At 47.3% G+C, this 21,783-nt stretch overlaps 1 long non-coding RNA gene across 3 annotated transcripts in view; it reads right to left on the reverse strand.

Annotated features, from left to right (window-relative positions):
• LOC146856878 (uncharacterized) overlaps positions 1–21,783 on the reverse strand; it is a 168,631-nt gene that overhangs the window by 71,810 nt on the left and 75,038 nt on the right. For all 3 annotated transcript variants that reach the window (XR_014979823.1, XR_014979821.1, XR_014979822.1), the window contains 2 exons: positions 17,517–17,603; positions 13,726–13,854 (listed from right to left, as the gene is read on the reverse strand). This is a non-coding gene — a long non-coding RNA (uncharacterized LOC146856878). The remainder of the gene's footprint in view (positions 1–13,725; positions 13,855–17,516; positions 17,604–21,783) is intronic.

Here is a 21,783-nt window from a genome sequence, read left to right on the forward strand (position 1 = left end):
GACCTGGTAGGAAGTTCTTCTTCATATGTCTTTAGTGTATCCTTACAATACGTTAAGTCAGCAATCCAGTCTTTAAGTTGTGGAATCTTCCTGCCATTCCAGCAGAGCGATACCCTTCGTTTGGCCAGGTGTAACGAAATCACACTGAATTTGCGCTTTTGGGCCTTCACCCCAGGCAGTAGACCCAGCAAACAGGTGCCAACATTGCAGCCCACCTCAACGCCCACCATAGCCCCCAGCATCTGCGTCACCTGCGTCCAGTATTCCATCACCACCCCACAAGACCATGCTAGGTGGACAAAATCCGCCCCTTCCTCATTGCAGCGGCCACACCTAGAATGCGCGCGTAACCCATATCTGTGCAATCTAGCAGGTGTGTAATATGTCTGGTGTAGGTACTTGAAGTGGAGAATGCGGAGATTGCCATTAGGTGTTAACATACCAGTCAATGTACAAGCTATAGCCCAGTCTTCCTCAGTTAATGGAACATCTAAGCAGCTATTCCATTTTTCCATAGCTTTATGTGTGTTTGCCGCTATGTCGCTCTGCAGTTTAGTATAGAGCGTGGATACCAAGCTTTTAGCCGTAGGTTTGGTAATTATCCACTGCAGAGCGGACAGTACCGGCGGTTCAGCTGGGTACGTTGGATAAAGTTTTTTTTATGGCATTTTGTAGCCTGTGATAGCTAAATTGGAACAGTAACGTCTTATTACTGATGAATGTCACATTTTCTAACGTTTTGAAACTCCCATCGTCATAAAGATCCTCCATAGTGTCGATACCGACCTGTCGCAATAATCCTACCCCCACTTCTTCCTGCGTGACCGAAATCTCTGGGTGCCAGTGGAGTCGAAGCGCCGGGGCGTATAACGGCAGTTTGTTAGCCTTTCTGCCCATGATATGCCAAGCTTTGTTTGTGGCATCGATCGTGTTAATGTCACTCTTATGTAATGGAGGCCTACGATGGGTTATAACAGCTTCCAACGGGATCGGCAGAGCGTCCCCTTCCTCAATTGCAGTATGTGTGAGATATGGGACTTTGTGATACCAAAAGTGCACATATTGCGCTTGCGCACAAAGGTAGTACAGCAAAAAGTCGGGAACTCCAAACCCTCCCTGGCAGTAAGGTAATGTAAGCGTCTGTAAATCAACCCTAGCTGTTTTTCCCGCCCAGATTAGTTGGAGGACCATCGAGGTGATTCGACGAAACACCTCTGTTGGGGGCTGGATGGGTATGTTATTGAAAAGGTACAATAGTTAGGCAATATCACCATTTTTACAATGGCTATGCGGTCCGCCAAGGACAGCGGTAGTTGAATACATCTCCGCACTTTCCCTTCCAAGGCATCGATTGCCCTCCCATAGTTAGTCCTAATAACGATTTCAGGGTCACGGTGATACCACACACCCAAATATTTTACCGGTTCAGTCTTCCATTCCAAAGGGTACTCCATGGGGTGCGGTTGCGTGCTGTCCGTCAAGGGAATAATCAAGGATTTAGCCCAGTTTATATTTATACCTGAGTGATGTGCGAATGTAATATATTCCCTCAGTAACGGGTTCAGATTTTCCCCTGGGTCCCTCACATATCATCGGCATACAATGATATGTGCAGCGGTCTTTGCGGAAATTGAAGAGCCGAGTAATGATGTCCCTACCGAATTTTACATGCTAGTGGCTCTAGCGCTAGAGCAAACAATAGCGGGGACAAAGGGCACCCCTGCCTAGTCCCCCTACGAATATCGATGGGCTCTGAAATATATTTATTCACCCGGACTCGCGCCACTGGTGCATCATATAGCAGTTGTGTCCATTGGAGAAACATGGGTGGAAAGACCATCCTCCGTAGTACTGTGTTTAGATATGTCCACTCCAGCGAGTCAAAGGCCTTGGCCGCGTCCAGAAACACCGCCGCAGCCCTGATCGTGGGTGTCATATAGTGCGACAGTGCAAATAGAGTCCGTGTATTATGTGCGGTGGAGAGCGATGGGTTGAACCCAGATTGATCAGGCAAGATCAGCTTAGACATTAAAGGGTTCAGCCGAGCAGCAAGCAGTTTGGCCAGTATCTTATTGTCCACATTTATAAGAGACAAGGGTCTGTACGAGTCACAAAGCTCTGGATCTTTTTGCAGTTTGAGCAACGCCAGTAGCAATGCCTCACGTAGTCGGAGGCAGTCTCTGCTGCTCATGGGCATTACCATACATCTCCACCAGGCGAGGGGCTAGCTGGTCCACAAAAGCCTTGTAAAATTCGCCTGTAAACCCATCTGGGCCCGGAGCTTTACCATTTGGCAATGTTTTAATCACCTCCGCGACCTCTTCCACCGTGACAGGCAGAGACAGATATTCTCGATGCGTGTCCGACAGCCACGCTATCGCCACATCATCTAGATACTCCATTATTTCGGCCGAGGCTGCCGTGGGTCTAGAGGCATAGATTGCTTCATATGTAGTCACGAACTCGCTTAAGATTTCCTGTGCGCCATATCTCATTTCCCCCTGCTTATTGCGAACCATATGAATGTTCTGCGGTACGTGACCTTCACATATTTTAGCCGCCAGGTGTCTGCCCGATCTACCCCCCTCCCCGTAAGCCCTCGCCATCTGTCTTTTTGCCGTATATTTAATTTCATCTTCCGCATAGTTTTGATACTCGAACAGTATATTTCTGATGTCTCCTAAGATTTTGGTATCTTGTGTTCTCTCGTATTCCCCCTCCAGAATTCGCAGCTTGTCTTCCCTCGCCGTTAGCTGCTGCCTTATGTCTTTTAGAATACCAGCGTTCGTGCTAATACAGACGCCGTGGATCGTTGCTTTAAAAGCATCCCACAGCACGCCGGGATCTTTCATTGTAGGGGCATTGTGATCAAAATATTCCTGTATCGCCTGCCCAATAGTGTCTACATACATGGGATCTAGTAGGGCTTTTGCGTTAAATCTCCAACTGAAGGGAGGTGGTGCATAGTGTGGGAATTCCAGGGAGATGAGCACTGAGTTATGATCAGACAGTGTTCTGGGCAAATGTCTAACCTCCTGTGTCCATAAGGCAATGTCCCCAGATACTAACCAGTAGTCGATGCGGGACCAACTACCGTGTGCTGCCGATGCGTGCGTGGCCTCTCTCCCCTCAGGATTTCTACTTCTCCAAATATCAGTAAGTCCCCTATCCGCCATTATATCCTTCAATACCTGTAGCGCCCATCTGTGAGGCTCAGTCGTCGACCCAGATCTGTCTAGGTCATCACATAATGCGATATTGAAGTCTCCTCCCAGATCAAGTGCGTAGCTTGTATGTCCCTCAGCTTACCCCATAAGGAATGATAGAATTGCGGATCATCCACATTTGGCCCATATGTGCTCACAATGGCCAGTCGCTGCCCCCGCAGTATACCTGTAACAATAACAAATTGCCCCAAGTCATCTGTCTCAGTATTCTCTATCATAAACTGCAGTCCCCTTCTAACCAATATTAACACCCCTCGTGCATAGGATGAGTACAAAGAGTGATGCACCGTCTCAGCCCACCTTCGCCCTATACTAGGCTGATGAGTCGGCGCACAGTGCGTCTCCTGTATTAGTGCAATATCTATGTGCAGTCTATCTAAGTATGCTAGTGTCTGTTTGATTTTTTTGGGGTTATTAAGCCCCCGCACATTCCACGTTAGCAGTTTGAGGCACCCAGCCCCTACTCGTGCATCCGCCATTTTCCAGTAGTGGTTGTAAGGCATACCCAATACAAGCATTTGGTGAGTGCGTTCCAATGAATATCTGAGCATAAAGTGACCTCATTTTTCCCCAGCATAAGTACGTGGATTTCAGCGATGCGTCTCATGCACTGCGACCAACAAAACAACTTTCCAACCCCTTTGCTCCTCCCCCCACCCACTTCAGCACCCCAATCATGCCAAAGACATACCCGACAAAAATAAACTAGCATAAATTAACGGAGTTCGGGGATCACCCGCTTTGGGGGATCGCCCAGAGCACACATCTCCATCCAACTAAATGGATGTGGACGGGTATACAATATGAGTTGGAGCCTAAAAATTACCATAACAGTACAGGTAGCGTACTGCCTTATAGCATATCTCACAGTGACCATGTTACCAATTGTCTCCGACCGACCCACAGTAGTGCACATCTGCTTTTCAGTGGACAGCGACCCAGCTTCTCAACAACAATCCTGCAGCCAACCCTGTGACCTCACATGTACTAGAGGACCATTGCCAATGAGCAGATCCCGATCCCCAACATTTGGCCCAACAACTCACAGTCCCTCAGGCCCATTACAGCCATAAACAGGTCAACAGTGTTTGCCAACAGTGCGGCCCGAGTTATTAGTTCGTTATCCCCTTATCAGTTATCAACAAACAACAATCTCAGTTCCATCTGGTCTGTATGCACTTTGAAGTACCATAGTTCAGCAGATTGTGCGCGAGGCAACATAGTTCATGCCGCTTGTACTTACAGTCTCCAGCGGACCAGAAAAGTCCCACAGCCAGTGCAAGGCAGCGATGCACTCTCCCCGAGGTTCTGGGACTAGCTTATAACCGTCACCTTACCATGTGCGTTCATCCCTTCAGCCTCGCACGCCTTGTTTTGCCGCTTTCCGAATTCTTCTCTTCTTCTGCCCGCTAGTCTGCGTCCGGATTCTGATCTATTCTCTGTCGTTCTTTGCGTTTGGCGCCAATTTGTTTGACGAGATCTTGTGCCACCTTAGGCGTGTGACATATTGTTGCTCGGCCCTCATGCGTCACTCGGAGCCTGGCTGGATACAGCATGACCTAGTCAATCCCAAGGTCACACAGTTTTTTCTTAACTGGATTGAATTCCTTCCACGCCAGCTGGACAGCGACCGTGAAGTCCGGATAGAATTCCAGCGTATTGCCCTGGTGTGTGATCTGCCGCTTTTCTCGCGCCATCCGTAAGATGACATCTCGGTCTCTATAGTTAAGGACTCTGGCAACTATAGGACGCGGAGGAGCTCCAGGTTTCGGCCGCGGTGCCAGCGGGCGATGCGCTCGTTCAATCAAGAACATCGGGGAGAGGTGCTCCGTGCCAAAGACGCTGCGAACCAGCTCCTCCACATACGTTTCCATCCGTCCAACGTTGGTGGACTCCGGAACCCCCGTGATTCTTACTTTATTTCGCCGCGACCGCACTTCCATATCCTCCGCCTTATTTTTTAGCACGTCCAGCAGCTGCTCCACCATCGCACATTTTTGGGCCGTGGCCTGTGATACATCCTCCACCACTCCAATGCGATTTTCCGCCTCCACCAGTCTCTCCCCATGTCCATCCAGCTTTGCCGCCATGTTGTTAACTCGTAACGTGATAGTATCCAGTTTGCCATTTATGTCCTGCAGTCTCTCCTGGATGGCCTGCAGCACCCCCTCCATACCCGCGGACACCGCCTCTCCAGCGTCAAGGGCAGCGTCCGACAGCGTTGCGGTGCCTTTCGCTTGTCGTTTAGATTCAAAGGGGAGTTTAGATTGGGTTTTATCTGGTTTCCCCATGTCCCGTTCTTCCACCGTTAGTCACCAGGAAAATCAAGTTGCAAGTCTCCCCGGTTGGGGTGTCGCAGTCCTCCACCCGCAAACGCAATGGACCTCGGCCGATCAGCACTCAGGTCTCCGATGTTCGTGCAACGCCCCAGACGTCCGCGTCTGCACCAACGCACCTCGTGTAACCATGCGCTTCTAGCCTCCTACAACCGCGTGATCTTCGATGGCGGCAATATCACGCAGCGCTCCTCAGACTCACTCACGATTAAGGAGGTCATACAGCAGGTGTGCAATGTAATTCACGATAGCCAGCAATCCAGGCGACCTCCAGTCACCACGCACGTCTCAGGGACAGGGAAGAAACGCAAAAGCAAGTCCGGCGCACTCACAGTCGCTAGTGGCCGGCGTTGTATGCACCGCGGGTCAGATCGCCGCCCTCCATCTCCTTCCGTGTAATGGCGGTCGCTAAGGCCAGCGATCCGTAAGGCATTCCACGGCAGCCCCGCGTTCCTGCAGTCGCGCTAGGCAGCCTTCAGTCCCCCGACATCACAGCAGGCAGGCAGGGCCTCCGGGGCAGGCAAGGACATACCTGCGACGCGGGCAGCACTCACCCTCGCCTCGCTCGTGTATGCAGTGTGGGGCAGGCTCGTTCGCCGCATCGGCTTCGCTTCTTGTTGGTGCCGCGGTCCGCACCTTATGACACTCTCACCCGGTGTGAAAGTCCGAGCTGGCCGCCGCCACCATTTCGCGCCGCTCCACGCGCCAGCACGGATTCCTCCAGAAAGCCCAGCGCTCAGAGGCAGCTGCAGTCTCACAAGCCCCAACGCACAGAGGCGGCCCGCAGCGATGATTCTGTCGGCTCCCCACGGCAACAGCCCTCGGTCTCTCCAGTCGGCGCCATCTTGTGTTCCGATAGCTGCGTCCGCGGCAAATTGTTTAGCTGCTCATTTCCGAGTCTCCAACGCCGGTATTCTGTTCTTCGCACCAGCCATGCGTGGACGCTTGTGTCCGGTCACCTAGACTTCAATTTTCCGCTATTTTTCTGCTCCTTACATGCTCATTTGTGCCGTTTTTCGTCCCCGTCCGGCGGAGCTCTCTCACAAGGCAGCCATTCCACTGTGCGCCCTCTAGCGCCCCCGTTGTTCTCATGGTTAGGACTCCCAGACCTGAGGGATGTGAGAGACAGTGCAGATTCCCTGGTCAGGAGTAGATGGATGAGGTATTGAACACAGCTTTGCGCCGCTATTGTAGAATATTTTGATTTAAATAAGTGTTCAGTGCAGTCATTGGCTTTTCTTTGGAAGGTCTTTAAAGCCTATTTGCGGGGGTCTGTATTTCTAAGCACTCTGGGGTGTTGAAATACCTGAGGCGAACTTTAACGCATTGAGCAGCAGCTAGAATCACTTGACAAGTATCAGATGGGGCAACCTGACCCGACCAAACGTGGCCGTCGATTGTCACTCTTTTTAGAATTTAGGGAAGCAGCGGAGCGTGAAACGCATTTTTTAATTAAATATGCCACCACGCAACGCTGTGGTGAGGGAGATAGATCGGGCCGCACCTTGGCGTGCCTCCTGCGGCCCTCAATGGGGCAGTTATATTGCCTGTATTCGTTCCTCTGGTGGACAGACGCTGAAGTACACCCAAGAGATCTGGGATGAATTTCAAGATTACAATTCAGGTCACGGTGACGGGGTTCGCAATGACTACTTAGCAGAAATTGCGCTGGTTTGGATTGATAAAGTAATGCAAGAATTCTTGGCTGAACCATGTTCTGCTGAGGAAATCATAAGCGCTATATGAACCGCTCGACTGCAACGGGGCTGGATGGGTTTACCGGCAATTTTCATAAAACCTACAAGAACCTCTTAGCACCTTACCTCCTCGAGGTCTACAATGCAGCGCTTGAACGCAAAGAGCTACCTCCCACGTTGTGAGAGGTGGTAATAATCCTTCTCCCCAAAGTCAGGAAGGACCCACTCCTGTGTGGTTCGTATAGAGCATTGTCGCTCTTAAATCTTGATTATAAAATCCTTGCTAAAATGATTGCGCTGAGGTTAGCCCAACTGTTAGACCATATTATCTCCCCAGCCCAGTCGGGATTTGTCCCTCATAGATCGACAGCACTAAACCTTCATACGCTGTTGGCGGCCCTACTTAGAATATCTCCGGAGGTCCCGGCGGCTGCCGTTTTACTGGATACCGAAAAGGCCTTTGACTCCTTTGAGTGGCCTTTCTTCCTGACAGTTATGAAGAGGATGGGAATGCCTAATTGGTTTGTTGAACTTACTGCACTACTTAACACTTCCCCTACAGCCAGACTTCGTCTAAACAGCACTGTGTCATCTCAGTTCACACTTACCCACGGCACTAGGCAGGGTTATCCGCTTTCTCCGTTGATTTTTATTATCGCGCTGGACCCGCTGCTCTGGCATTTTCAGGAGCGGCATCTACATACAGGCCTTCAGTTCAAGACGGGCCCTCTTTTAATCTCACTTTATGCTGATGACATTATTCTCTATGTTCGTCAGCCCGGGGAGAATTTGGAACCGCTAATTAGGCAGATCATCCGATTTGGTGGATTCTCTGGTTCGGGCATAAACTGGAATAAGTCGGAGATTTTTCCTCTAACACCTAGTACTGTCAAGTGGGACTGTGGGTTCCCCCTGAAGTGGTGTGAAGAGTCGGCTAGATATTTAGGAATCCAGATTCACAGGGAAACTAAACAGATCATTCTACTCAACTATGGCCCAGCTCTGTAAAAGTTAGAGCAGCAGGCGGAGCTCTGGTTGAGGCTCCCCCTCTTGATGGCTGGTTGAGTTGCAATTATAAAGATGGTGGTGCTCCCCAAATTCTTATATTTGTTTTTAAATTTCCCCATCCCGCTCCCCAATAGTTTTTTCAGAACTATCCGCTCTCATCTCATCAGGCTTGTCTGGGGAGGGGGTAGAGCCAGGGTTAGTTGGGACACATTGACCTTGTTGTATGAGAGACGGGGGTTCGAGGTTCCCAACTTTCAGATATATTACTTAGTCGTACAGTGCAGCTTTGCGCACTCCTGGTACCACCTAGATGCACAGATCCCTTATGCCAGACCTGAGGCTGACCTAGTTCTTCCTGCCTCGTTAAGGACAGTGGCCACAAGGGTTTCCTCGCGACCCCAGAGATATACAAAGAGTATCAACATCTAGTTGGGCCTGGCGGAAGCTAGCGCATGTAACAGGTGGTCGAGCATTATACTCTTCTGAGATCCCACTCTGCAATAACTCATGGCTCCCCATTACTGAGGAGAAGTTGGTACAACGCAAGCTCACCTCCTTTTCCTTAGACAAGTTTTAGGATTTGTTTCCGGAGGGTCATGTGTTCACTAGCACAGAGGGCGGGAGGTTCGGCCAACCACTTTTATGGACCAATTCATTCTGTGTAGGGTCCGGAGAGCGAATTACTGAATTCCTGCTGGAGCTTGAGTCCTTCCCTCCACTCACACTAGTGATTACAAGCAGTGGGTGGGATCACCTGATCTCAAAAGTATACAAATCATCCATGGCTTTGGTCCCTAGCAAGGATGTCAAGATCAGAGAGGCTTCGGAGTGAGATTTGGGGCCCCCGATACGGAACTCACAATGGGCATATTGTTGTGCCCAGACAAAAGAGGTTTCCCTCACCAGTAGACACAAATTGATTAATTTTAAGTACCTGTGGAGGACATATATGTCGCCTGCGAAAATCAATTCTGTTGACCCCGCCAGACCTCACAACTGCCCTAAGTGTGGAGGGCTGCAAGCTGATTTTGCGCATATGACATGGAATTGTGCTAAAATAGGGGGTTATTGGAGATCCATTTAGGAAATGATATTGCGCATGACACACCAGGACATTGCCCCTTCGCCTGAGGTTTCCTTTTTGGGTTATGTCCATGGGTTCCCTAAGCAGCTGCGAAAATTCATTGCGATTGCTCTGCTTCTTGAGAAGAGAGAAATAGCAATCCGATGGGGCAGTAAGGTTACCCCCACAACGAACGCCTGGCTAACTAGCCTCACCTACTGTAATACAAATTGCGAGTTATAGGTGATGACGCAATGCCCTGCATCTAGACCCAAAGATATTTGGCATCCCCTAAAGACCTATCTCCTTCAAAATTAGCTCTACCCCTACAACACAGCACCCAGCAGGAATAGCCCCCACTGGGGTAGGGTAAACCGGTATTGTTATACATTTATTTTTTCATGTTGTAAACACCACGCTGGAGATCTGCAGTGATGTACTTCCTGGAAGGAGAATGTTGTCAGATTATTTTAAATGCTTCTGGGGGGTGGGATAAATGCAAAGGAATAAGATGTTTTAATGTACTGGTGTGTGATGTCGAAGTACAGATCCTTTCAAAGAAAATGTTTTACGTTTTTTACCCTGTCATGATGTGTAGCAATTTTATGCCGGTATTGCATTTATTTCAAAATGGTAAATAAAGTTTTGTTTTTTTAAATATATATATATATATCCCTCGCACACCAGAATGACGTTCGCAAGAGCATCTGTCTAGCCTGTTGTACAAGGTGTGCTTGTTGCTTTCCACGGCTGCCTTAGCGAGAGCACCAGACTCATAGAAGGTCAGGGGTTGTTATTCTTCCTATTTCCTAGTTTCGAAAAAGGATGTGGGCCTCAGGCCTATCCTGGACCTCTAACCCCTGAACACCTTTCTGCAGAAGAACAAATTAAAATTATTTATAATGGTTAAGGTCCTTTCTTGCCTGGACTCTTGAAAGTGGATAGTGTCCATGTACATGTCATGCAGTCCTGTAGGCATTATCTGTGGTTCAGGGTGAGCTAGGCACATTTTCACTTTGCCTCACTGACCTTCGCCACGGGGGTTCATTAAGGTGTTGGCGGTGGTCGCTTCCCAACTTCAGAAGTTGGGGTTTCTGCATTCCTGTACCTCAGCAAACTGCTTAAGGTAGACGTGCCACAATCAGTCATTGACCACCTCCAGACAAAGGCAGAACTCCTGACATCATTGAGGTTTATCATAAACAAAAGAAGCCAAAGTCCCACCTGATTCCATCACAGAGTCTTCCTTTTTGGGGGGGGGCTATCCTTGACACAGTGGAGTTTAAGGCTTCTCCACCACCATAATGAGGCCAGTACATTTGGGCTATGATATTGAAGTTTAAGACAATATTCAGGATCCAGGTCAGTGTGGCTGTGAGACTTTTTAGCCTTGTAGCCTTGTTTCCTGTTGAGGTGATAGTCATCTTCATTAAAATCAGCTATACACTAGCCAAAAAGAAGGCCCCAGAAGACCTCAGAGTTCATTCCACCAAGGCCACCTCCACTACCAGAGCGCTTTTAAGAGGGGCCATGCTGTGATATTTCCGTTGGTGGATATGTTCACAAAGCACTAAGGCCTTCACAGCGTGGTCTAGTGGGAAGGACGCTTTGCCTACTCAACTCTGCAAGACTTTTTGGCATGGGACCACTCCACAGATCCTCCTCCTTAGTGAGGTGCTGCTTTGGTATCTACCATAAGGTGAGAAATTTGTGGTTAAACGTATTCAGCAGAACAATTTACTTACCTTTGGTGACGCTCTTTCTGGTGCATAGTCTGTTTAGCCGCAGTTTCCTCACTACCCTCCCAGCTCACGGTTCTGTTGAGTGTCTCTTTTCAATCTACGAAGGTCCCAAATTAGTACATAGTATACTAGAATACGTCATCCGGGGACCAGAAAGGCAAAATACAATAAACTGACATCATCGCACAGGGGTGGCACTTTTATGTGGCTCTGCTACATCACCTCTGGGGCAGTATAGAGTCAACATGTTGCCACACAATGCCATCTATCGGCATGCAGGAGCCACCATTCTGCCACCTTTGGGATATTCTAAGGTGAAGAATCTGCTGTTATACAGGGTATCCACCTGAAACAGTATCACCTAAAGTTAGGAACATGTTATTATATATCCAGAAGCCCCTGTAAAGTGTGCCTAGTATGCCCTGCCCATGAGGCTAGATGCCTGGTATATTAAAAGGTTATGTACTGAAGGACTACAACTGCCTCTACTTTTCAGGTTCAATTACATTTTCTATGAGAAAAGCCAAGATGCAATTAAATATTTATTTTCCATCTTTGCTTGGGTAATTGATAGATTAATAATTCAAAGTTATTTTCCAATTAATTTTCAAAATCTGATTTATTTGTAAAATCAGGTTCTATATATCTTAGTGTAAAAGTATCTTTATGAAAATGTTCTTTAGGATACCTGCCCCAGCCTTGGCTTAAAGAAAGTTCTGCCACTCAACACACCTCCAAAGCTGGATTACACATTCTTAGCTGAGAACGTTAATTACTCATGTTCAGAAGAATAGAGCCTGCCTTTAGCACAGGAAGAGCAGAGTGTGGTTCACGACTTGCCACTTAGCCATCTGAAAGCGATGCAAGGCAGCTGGCAGAAAAAGGCAGGCTTAAAACTTCAACTTGCTAATACCAAATGTGGCTGAAGCGATCCACTTCCATGTATTCCCATAGCCCTCTTGGACCCTTTGGCTTAAACCCGAGCAGGAGTGAGAAACAGTTTTGGGCCTGTAAGATGGTGGGAGAGAGCATCTAAATAGCGAAGTGGGTAGGGAACAGAAGAGAGACCTACTTGGTGTCAGAAGGTGGCCTTCTTGAGACAAAGGCCTTGAGTAATTTTAGCGTAAGACAAAGAGAAAATGTTGCAAAAGTAGGTAGACATAGGGTGAGAATGTAGCCAGGATTGGGCAGGAAACATTCTCCATTCTCTGGCTAGTGCATAGGATATGATTGGCACCTCACCACCAGACACTGGCCTCCTCTTCTCCTACTCCAGGGTCACAAAAAGTAGAAGGACTCAGCCAACCTGTTCACAGAATACTGGGCCCTGTTGGAGCTGTGGTTGGAGAGAGATCTAGTACTTAGAAGCCTGCCTCGACTACCTCAGGGCTGAAGTTATGACCAGAAATAACTTTCCCATCAGTTAGAGAAAAGTAGACTTGGTATTTATTCCCAACTCAGGAGGACTGGGACAAGGTGCTGAGTCTTGTCAAGTGAGCTCACAGCCAAGTCAGGGAAGAAAGACAGGTTGTCCTTCTGAAAGCAGGCTGAGCTAGACCTCACATGAAAGGCATCTAGCTTTGTGATTTAACTACAGCTCCAGCCTTGCTGCATGTAGGATTTTTAGAACCAAAAAAGTGACTAAGTCTGAATGTAAAACCTCATAGCAGAGGCAGATCATTCTGGCCTGAGAATTTACCTCAGCAGCTACAAAAGGCAGCTTTGTCTGCTCTGAACTTTTGATGCTCAAACCAACGGCCTCAGGGGATGCTCATCAACAATGCATTCGACTTTGAGGGACTTGCGTCAGCTGCAGCCAAGGAGCTTGCCCCTCTGAAGGATTCTGACTTCCATTTCAGAGACTAAGTCAGAAGGTAAAACCTTTGACTTTGACGACCTCCTTGATGTATCCGACTTCTGCTTCATTTACAGTTGCCATGAAAGGACCACTGGGCTTAACGTTTCTGGGTGCTTTTTGCCTCTAAACTGTCATATTTCTGGTTCTCCTATCAAATTCCAATGAATTTGGTGTATCCTTGCTCATAACATTTTTCTCTGTTTTCTAAATTAGTGTGGGAAATTTATAGTGCTGCTTTTTTCACTGTCAAATTGTTGGTACTGCTTGAACCTAATACACACTTTACTGGGGACTACGGCTGCCTGAGCCACAGATACCGGGGTTTGAGCAAAGATTCTCTAAGAAGTCTACTTTTTTACCAAACCAGATTGTGTTTTTTAAGGTGGGAGGAGCCCCTCCCTCCCAAATTAATAACCACAATTCTTACACAAACCATCACAATACGTCTGCTCTCAACAAGTTTTTTGGGGGGGAAAAAAGAATATGTGAGAAACATTGAAAAAGGTAAAATACAGTTCAGATGCAGCATGGTTACATGAAAAAAGACAAAATGGACACGAGACTTTTCCTAATTGGTGAAAATTCTTTCTATACCAATATTTTCTTTATCTCTACTGTAAAATAATGAATACACGCAATATCATTTCAGGAAAGTGACCCCACAAAGCATGCTGCTGATATCAAGCATTTTCAAATTAAGCTTGGTTCAAAAAACAAAACTAACTTTAAATTTAAAAGGCATACTAGCATTTATCATTTTTCAAGAAGCTGCAGTCAGCAACAGTATTATTTACCTTGTAATTTTCCTCTGCCCAAGCCTTGCTCTTCCTTGTTTTGATTTCAAATGGAATGAAAGTCCTTTGGTCGAAGCTCTGTTATTATGGCACCAGACAGAAAGCCCAACCAGGCCCGCAATCTGTGAACTCCCAAGGAAAGAATAAACAGCTCTCAATCCTAATAGCAGCATCGAACCGAAACCATTTACTCTTTAACAAGTGCACATGAAAACAGACAAGATTAATGATAAACTCACATGTCCTGTCTCCAGCAGCTGATTTTTGACCCATGTTCTCGACCCCCTGCCTACTCAGAGACCCATATGAATTTTACCAGAGGCAAAGTGGAATCAGAAAAGCACTTTTGTATATTAAAATTCAATGTTGCACAGCATTGGATTCCTTGGACACATGCAGTTGCATTTCCTCTCTTCTGAATTCAGCTGGCATGTGCAGGTTGGATGTATGTCGTTACAACGCACACTTTTACAACGCAAGCACTTACAACGCATTTTTTACAACGCAACATCCACTACAACGCATTCCATTACATAGCATGACACGACAACGCATGTTTAAAAACTACCTTTACAACGCATTCCATTACATCGCATACTACCTTTACAACGCATACCATTACAACGCATAGTATAGGGGTAAAAATTACTATTCTAACTCCAGGGGGTGCAACAGTAGGGTAAGTGTTGGATTGCGTTGTAATGGTATGCGTTGTAAAGGTAGTATGCGATGTAATGGAATGCGTTGTAAAGGTAGTTTTTAAACATGCGTTGTAGTGTCATGCTATGTAATGGAATGCGTTGTAGTGGATGTTGCGTTGTAAAAAGTTTGTTGTAAGTGTAGTGCGTTGTAACAGTTGCGTTGTAAAGGTTGTTCACCGTGCAGGTTAGAAGGCAGGCTGCTTTCATGGGACATTCTAGCAGCAAGCATCCACCCAATCACTGTAAAGTGTTTCAGGATACTGAGAGTGAGTTATGATGTCCGAGGGATGAGGAATGAGACTGTTGGACGTGGGATGATGATGGATGAGGGGTGAGCAGTAGTGTTTAGAAGTGAGGAACGAGTAAAGAGGAGTCGGGGATGATAAATGAGCAATGACGGATGGATGTGGGATGATAGACAAACGTTCTGCAGCAAGAATGAGAACTGAGGGATGAGGGATGTTGGATAAGAGATGAGAAATATGAATGAGAAGTGAAGAATGAGGTAAGATGAGAGACATGATAGACAATAGATGAGGAATGATGGATGAGGGATAATTGAAGAGGGATGGGAAGTAGGGTGAAAAGTGAGGGATGAGGGATTGGAAGTGATGGTTGATGGATGAAGGATAATGGAGAAGTGGGGGGTGATGAGCAGTGAGGATTGAGAATGTCCTAAAATGGATGCGGCCCCCTGGAGCTCAGCCCCACTCCCCACCACGGTGGCTGGGGGCTATTATTACCCCAATGGTTCCAGGAGTGCATCAGTTAAAGAAAAAGTGCATGGCAATGCCACTACTGATGTGAAGATTAGGCAGTTGGCGTGGGGGCGATCTCTTTCTCTTGCTCTCTCTCTCTCTCTTCTCATTTTCTGTGGAAACAAAGTATTCATACAGCGATCTATCTCCAGGGAATACTGGTAAGTGGCAAAACATTTACATCATATTAAAGTGACCACATTTTGATCATATTAAAGTGATTAATCTGCTGACTTTGGAAATATTTTTCAGACTTCTTGCGGGGGATGACTACTGAAAACTGCTGTATTTCACATACAGTCATTGCTTGCAGCAAATTGCTTTAATTATACTACAGGACTTAGCTTCTTGATTGGATGAATTCCATTTATGTGCTAATGCTTAGCTGCCTCCTATTCGTTGTTCTGTTTGGTACTATTCCTTTTGCTGCTGTACTTATTGGTAATTGAAACCGTCCACAGAGCTGTCAAATAAGAAAGACCCAGCAAGCCATCACATATATGGAAACAATGGATCATGGCTTCCAAAATTATTGAGGGTAAAAGGTTAAATGCAGCAAAAATACCTTAAAATTCAATTTTCTGTGTGTTGAAAGTCAGGAAGTATTTGGCCAAAAATACTGCAGCTGTTCAAATGATGGAGCAGCATTTAATGATGAGCCTACCTTAATTATTGAAAGTGACAATTTCTTAACTAGCAGGCAAGGGAGTCATAAGGCAGTGTGTCAATATTAATTGCACATTTTGAAAGAACAATGTGAATTTGAGCCCAAAATAGATTATCATCTAAGAGACTAACTTATTGTGATTTGAAGCTCTAAAGGAGTGCTAGAGAGCTTACTGCGCTGTAGGAATGTTACTTTTGCAGAGATCATTATCGTAGTTAAACAAATAGAAAGGCTAGTGATGACTTCTAAAGTGTTGCTCATTATTTAAAAGTCTACAGTTTCTCCACAGGTTAATAAAATGAATCTTAGGGAATAATTGATGACAGAAAACAAAAAGAGTAGTGCACTATTATAGATATTGCTCAAGATCTCATTTAACAGTAACAGCATAACGTGTCCAGCAGTGGGAAGGAGTTAGTAGTGTGAGTGATGGTAACATAGCGGTGAGTTGAGGCTTGTTAAGAGCGTGAATGATAAAAGGTTATTACCCATTTGACTTCTGAGTATTAATCTCATGTTTATTGAATGTTTGCTAACATGGCGCAAGTAGCTTCTATTGCGATAGAAGTTATTTTAAGTCACTCACACATATCTCTTTGCTAAGTGTGATGTGTTCCTAGCAGTATAAGAGGGTGAATGCCCACTGTGGGGGTTGCTTCCTTTGGGAGGTGACCCCTGATTTGCGTGGAACCTGAGTCCTACTGGTGCATGAAAGGTGCATAACAGATAGGTGTGAGCCCTACATTATTAATTGCTGGTGAACATCTCATAAAGTTGCCAATCCGGACCAACAGCCTCTGGAGACCAATAGCTCTGTGGGTAGACATTGTGAGATACCCACAACACCACAGATGGAGTGAACTTGACCATCAAATCCACATTACAGCCCCAAAGTCTGGATTCATTGAGGACAGAGGCGACACCCCTCCTATAGAACAGCGGTGCAACAAAGCTGCAAAACATACCTGGCATAATGTTTGGCACACAAAACCATTATTGTGGCAAACAAGTCTAAGAAAGACTCCACCCTCAAAGCAATGCTAGCCAAAGCATCCTCAAAAAACTGAACTTCTTAGGGAGACAGTTTCTGAGGTACCTGGTGTCCATGACGCTCAGGAATCACATAGAGACCAAGCACTACCTGACGTGCCAGTCATCAAGTCCTTTATGAAAACCTCCTTTAGCAGACAGTGTGATGATTGTGGCACCCAGCGAGAAGACGTTTCTACAGACCTTGAAGATGTCAGGCGTGAGGTGAAGGACCTGGGCCAAAGAATGTCGACACTAGCAGATGCCAGTGATGCCAAAGAGGAGGAAGTAGACAACTTCCAGCCCAAAGTTAAAGAAATGAGAAAACAGAATATCAAGTTGCAAGCCCACCGTGAAGACTTTGGGAACAGATCGTGGCACGTCAACATCAGAATCAAAGGTGCTCCACACAATGCAGGGAAGCATGACATTGAAGGTTACATGACACGCAACTTTAGGGAAAACATCTGAATATGGCAGACACGGACCTCAATCTAGATCAAACACATTGAGTGAGACGACCCTCTGCCCTCCCCATCCCACACTGCTCCACAGGACATCATTCATAACATGCATCCAGCATTTCTGGCAAAAAGAGTACATAATGTACTTTGCAAGAAAATTGGGACCATTCACCTTCAAGAGTGCAAAAGTATGGCTGTATCAGGACCCCACCCCATCATGCTCCAGAAGAGGGGGTTGCTGAAATCAGCTACTACATTTCTGCAAGAGAAAAGGGTAAATTATAAATAGGTAAATCTGTTATGCCTCACATTTTTATGGAACAATTAAACGCACTTTGTAAGGAAATGGAAATGCCCTTTTGTGTATTGGTCACCTCCAACTTCTTAAACTGATTCTGTTGGTTTTTTGACTCTGAGAGTGCACTGAGCCCTGCCTGCTAACCAGACCTCAATGACAGTGTACTGACCCAAAAATGTTTATGTTGCATTCGCTTACACACAATTGGCAGAAGCTAACTTATACATAATTCACTAGTCTATGGTTTCCCTGTTAGCCAGGGCATGTGAGTTAGAGAGTCTACCCAGGGATCATAGAACTGGTTGTGTCACTCTGGCTGTAACGCAGGTAAGACAAGTCTCTTAGTATGCCATTATACACTAGAAGAGTAGTTTTAAATTGCTAGCCCTACTTTGCTATTTAAAGCAACAGTAAAGACAAACCTTCCTATCAAATATGTGCAGCATATTTCACAGGCAGAACATGTATTTTACATGTACTGGCAGTAAAAACATGAAACTGTTGTTTTTACTGTGGAAAAACGTAGTCGCCCCATTGGGGCGAGTGGGTTACAGGCTGACCCCTAAACTGTGCTACTCCTGAACGGTGTGATCAAAGTTGATGCTCCAAGGTATCAAACAACTTGTTACATTAAGCCTGACTTGATTCACAAGTCAAAAATAATGTAACATGCTGCAGAGTGCAACTTTTATAAAGTTGACACTTTGCTGCCTTTAGTCTCCTGTGCTCTTAACGGTTGCACAAGTAGCCTGTCCCCGAGGAACCTTTCTGCCCTCCTGGGGAGACGTACTAAAGACTCCCTGGAAAGGAGACAATAGAAGCCTGCACTGGAGAGAGGTGTTACCTCCCTCCTGCAGGAAGCCACTGGCCCAAAAGGTGAGCTTCAAAGGAGAAGACGCCTTTATAGGGCAATTGGTAACACTTGGGAGAGGGGCTCCTCCATTGTTTAGGTAGACAGGCTGGCACTAGAGACAGGGAAAGGGAAACCAGATGCCAAACAGGTTTTTCAGGGGCATGTAGCCCCCTTGGTAGTAACACTTCTGGGTTTGGCTAGGGAACTCTGGACGCCGAGGGAGGGGTTCTGCCATGTTTGAAGTGGGCACCTACAGCAAAAGATAAAGTGCCTAGAACTGACTGAAGACCGTTTCACCTGCTGAAGTAACTGTTTCTGAGGACTTTACTGGTCCATCACAGAGTCTGTTTTTGCTGCGCGTGAACTTAACCGCTCCTCTGTAATGCAGGTACATTAATCACCGACGTAATCTTGACACTTTTATTGTTGCTGGAAAACTGCTGATTCTACAAGGAACTTTTTTGTGCTTTTAAAATTACTGCCTGAGGACCCCCCTGGGAATGTGACCACAGTTTGGGAAACACTGCTTTATACCATTTATATTTGGGGTACTTGCGTGGACCTATGTGAAGTGTGTGTACAAAGTTCAGCTCAACCAGAATCACGAACACTCCATCAGAAGTCAATAATCCAGAGTACAAGTCTCAAAGAACTCCAGCCCTGACCCACAAGTAACACAGAACCCTGGCTCCAGATGCTAGGGTTTTCAATGTAGGAAATCACAGACTACTTACTATAAGGTCTTCAGATGTGGAGGGACCCCCGTAATCTCAGACACAAGAAAGCAGTGATTTTCCAAAGACGAGGGAGTACATCGTGATGACGATGTGATGACTTACAGGCCATCAGTACCTTGCCTTCACCACTGCACTCCCTGCTGGCACTGCATCCCGCTAAGCTCCGGTCTCCCGCCGCCGTGTCCTCATCGCTCGCGGCCGCGGAGTGGAGACCGGAAACTACACTACCCAGCACCTCTTGCGGCAGGAGAGCCGCCGGAGACGATTTTGGCGCCAGGAGGCGCATAAAACTGAGCACCAGCCCCGGCAGAGCGGGTTCCTTTGCTCGTTTCAGGCCATCAGTACCTTGCCTTCACCACTGCACTCCCTGCTGGCACTGCATCCCGCTAAGCTCCGGTCTCCCGCCGCCGTGTCCTCATCGCTCGCGGCCGCGGAGTGGAGACCGGAAACTACACTACCCAGCACCTCTTGCGGCAGGAGAGCCGCCGGAGACGATTTTGGCGCCAGGAGGCGCATAAAACTGAGCACCAGCCCCGGCAGAGCGGGTTCCTTTGCTCGTTTCAGGCCATCAGTACCTTGCCTTCACCACTGCACTCCCTGCTGGCACTGCATCCCGCTAAGCTCCGGTCTCCCGCCGCCGTGTCCTCATCGCTCGCGGCCGCGGAGTGGAGACCGGAAACTACACTACCCAGCACCTCTTGCGGCAGGAGAGCCGCCGGAGACGATTTTGGCGCCAGGAGGCGCATAAAACTGAGCACCAGCCCCGGCAGAGCGGGTTCCTTTGCTCGTTTCAGGCCATCAGTACCTTGCCTTCACCACTGCACTCCCTGCTGGCACTGCATCCCGCTAAGCTCCGGTCTCCCGCCGCCGTGTCCTCATCGCTCGCGGCCGCGGAGTGGAGACCGGAAACTACACTACCCAGCACCTCTTGCGGCAGGAGAGCCGCCGGAGACGATTTTGGCGCCAGGAGGCGCATAAAACTGAGCACCAGCCCCGGCAGAGCGGGTTCCTTTGCTCGTTTCAGGCCATCAGTACCTTGCCTTCACCACTGCACTCCCTGCTGGCACTGCATCCCGCTAAGCTCCGGTCTCCCGCCGCCGTGTCCTCATCGCTCGCGGCCGCGGAGTGGAGACCGGAAACTACACTACCCAGCACCTCTTGCGGCAGGAGAGCCGCCGGAGACGATTTTGGCGCCAGGAGGCGCATAAAACTGAGCACCAGCCCCCGCGTCGCGGGACCGCGCGCGGGCTAAGCCCGGGCAAAGGGCGGGCCCTCTTAGGCCCTCAGAGGCCTGAAGAGACTGGACTGGGCCTACTTTCTTGCCTCCGGACTCTATGCGGCATTGCACAGATTGTGAGATAGACACTATTCGATGCTGCATCGGTTCAAGTAGGTTTTGTGTGTTTTGCTTAGCTACTATTAGAAACGTACTTTAGGGGGACTGTGATTGAATAACTATGGCTAGTAAATCCAATAAGGGTACTCTTGATGGCTATGTGTGGAAAGTTAACCCTGGAGCTGACAAAGAAGCGAATTTAGCCGAGATAAGGGCGAGACGACGTAGCTCCATAGAGCATATAAAAAGCTTGTCTCATACTGCCAATGTGTCCCATGAAGTGACTCTATCTGACAACAGTGCCCTTTCTTGCCACGACTGTATACCAAGTCTGGACACTGTAATTATGTCATCACCCTCTGGTAACCCAACCATGCCTGAATCATGTAATGATTTGTCTCCTACTATTATATCTCGTTCCATTGAGGTAACCTGCCACCCAGTTGCATTGAACAACCTACATTTAGTGGCATCCTCGCCTCAAACTCCAGTTTCTCTAGGGGTACCTAATCTAGCAGGTCCGCTACCTAAGAAAAGAAGAAAGCTGGATGTAGTAGTTCAGAAGAATAAAGGGAATCATATAGCCGGTAACAAACCCAATCGGGCTCACATTGGAATTGGCCCTGTTCACAACTCTAATGACATGCCCTCTCCTGGTACTTCGTCATCTTGCTCTATAAATGATATTACACTAGCGGAACTAATGGGCAATATAGAGAAACTGCTTAAAACTCATTTGCAACCCATTGTCGACAGCCTACAAACTATTGAAATTAGGCTGGCGAAAGTCGAATCTTTACTGGGTAATAAAGGGGTTTTATCTTCGAGTCCTACGAAGCTACCAGGGCAGTATTCCAATGTGTCTGTTCCCCAGGTATCAACTCCTATTTTACCCCTACAGACAGTTCGACAGGGTGAGAGTAGTGTGATGAATGTGACAAATAATTGTGCAGCGAAAACCACTACTTCTATGTCAACCCAGCTAAAAAAGAATAGTTCAAGTCAGGGAGGGACTATTCCCTCAACTGGGGTTGTTAACTGTGACAGAAAGAGTCGTTGCCCGGCTTTAGTGACAAACATGCACAAATCTCTTTCTGTCAACATTCCACCCGAAGCTGTCCCTCTTGCAGTGGTGCTTGCTGGTGTCCCTACCTTGAAAGGCGAGGCTACAGAGGGATATTCTCAACTAAAAAATAAGGTTATTTACTGGTTAGG

The sequence above is a fragment of the Triturus cristatus genome, chromosome 3_2 (genome assembly GCF_964204655.1).
Source record: "Triturus cristatus chromosome 3_2, aTriCri1.1, whole genome shotgun sequence".
NCBI classification, from domain to species: Eukaryota; Metazoa; Chordata; class Amphibia; order Caudata; family Salamandridae; genus Triturus; species Triturus cristatus.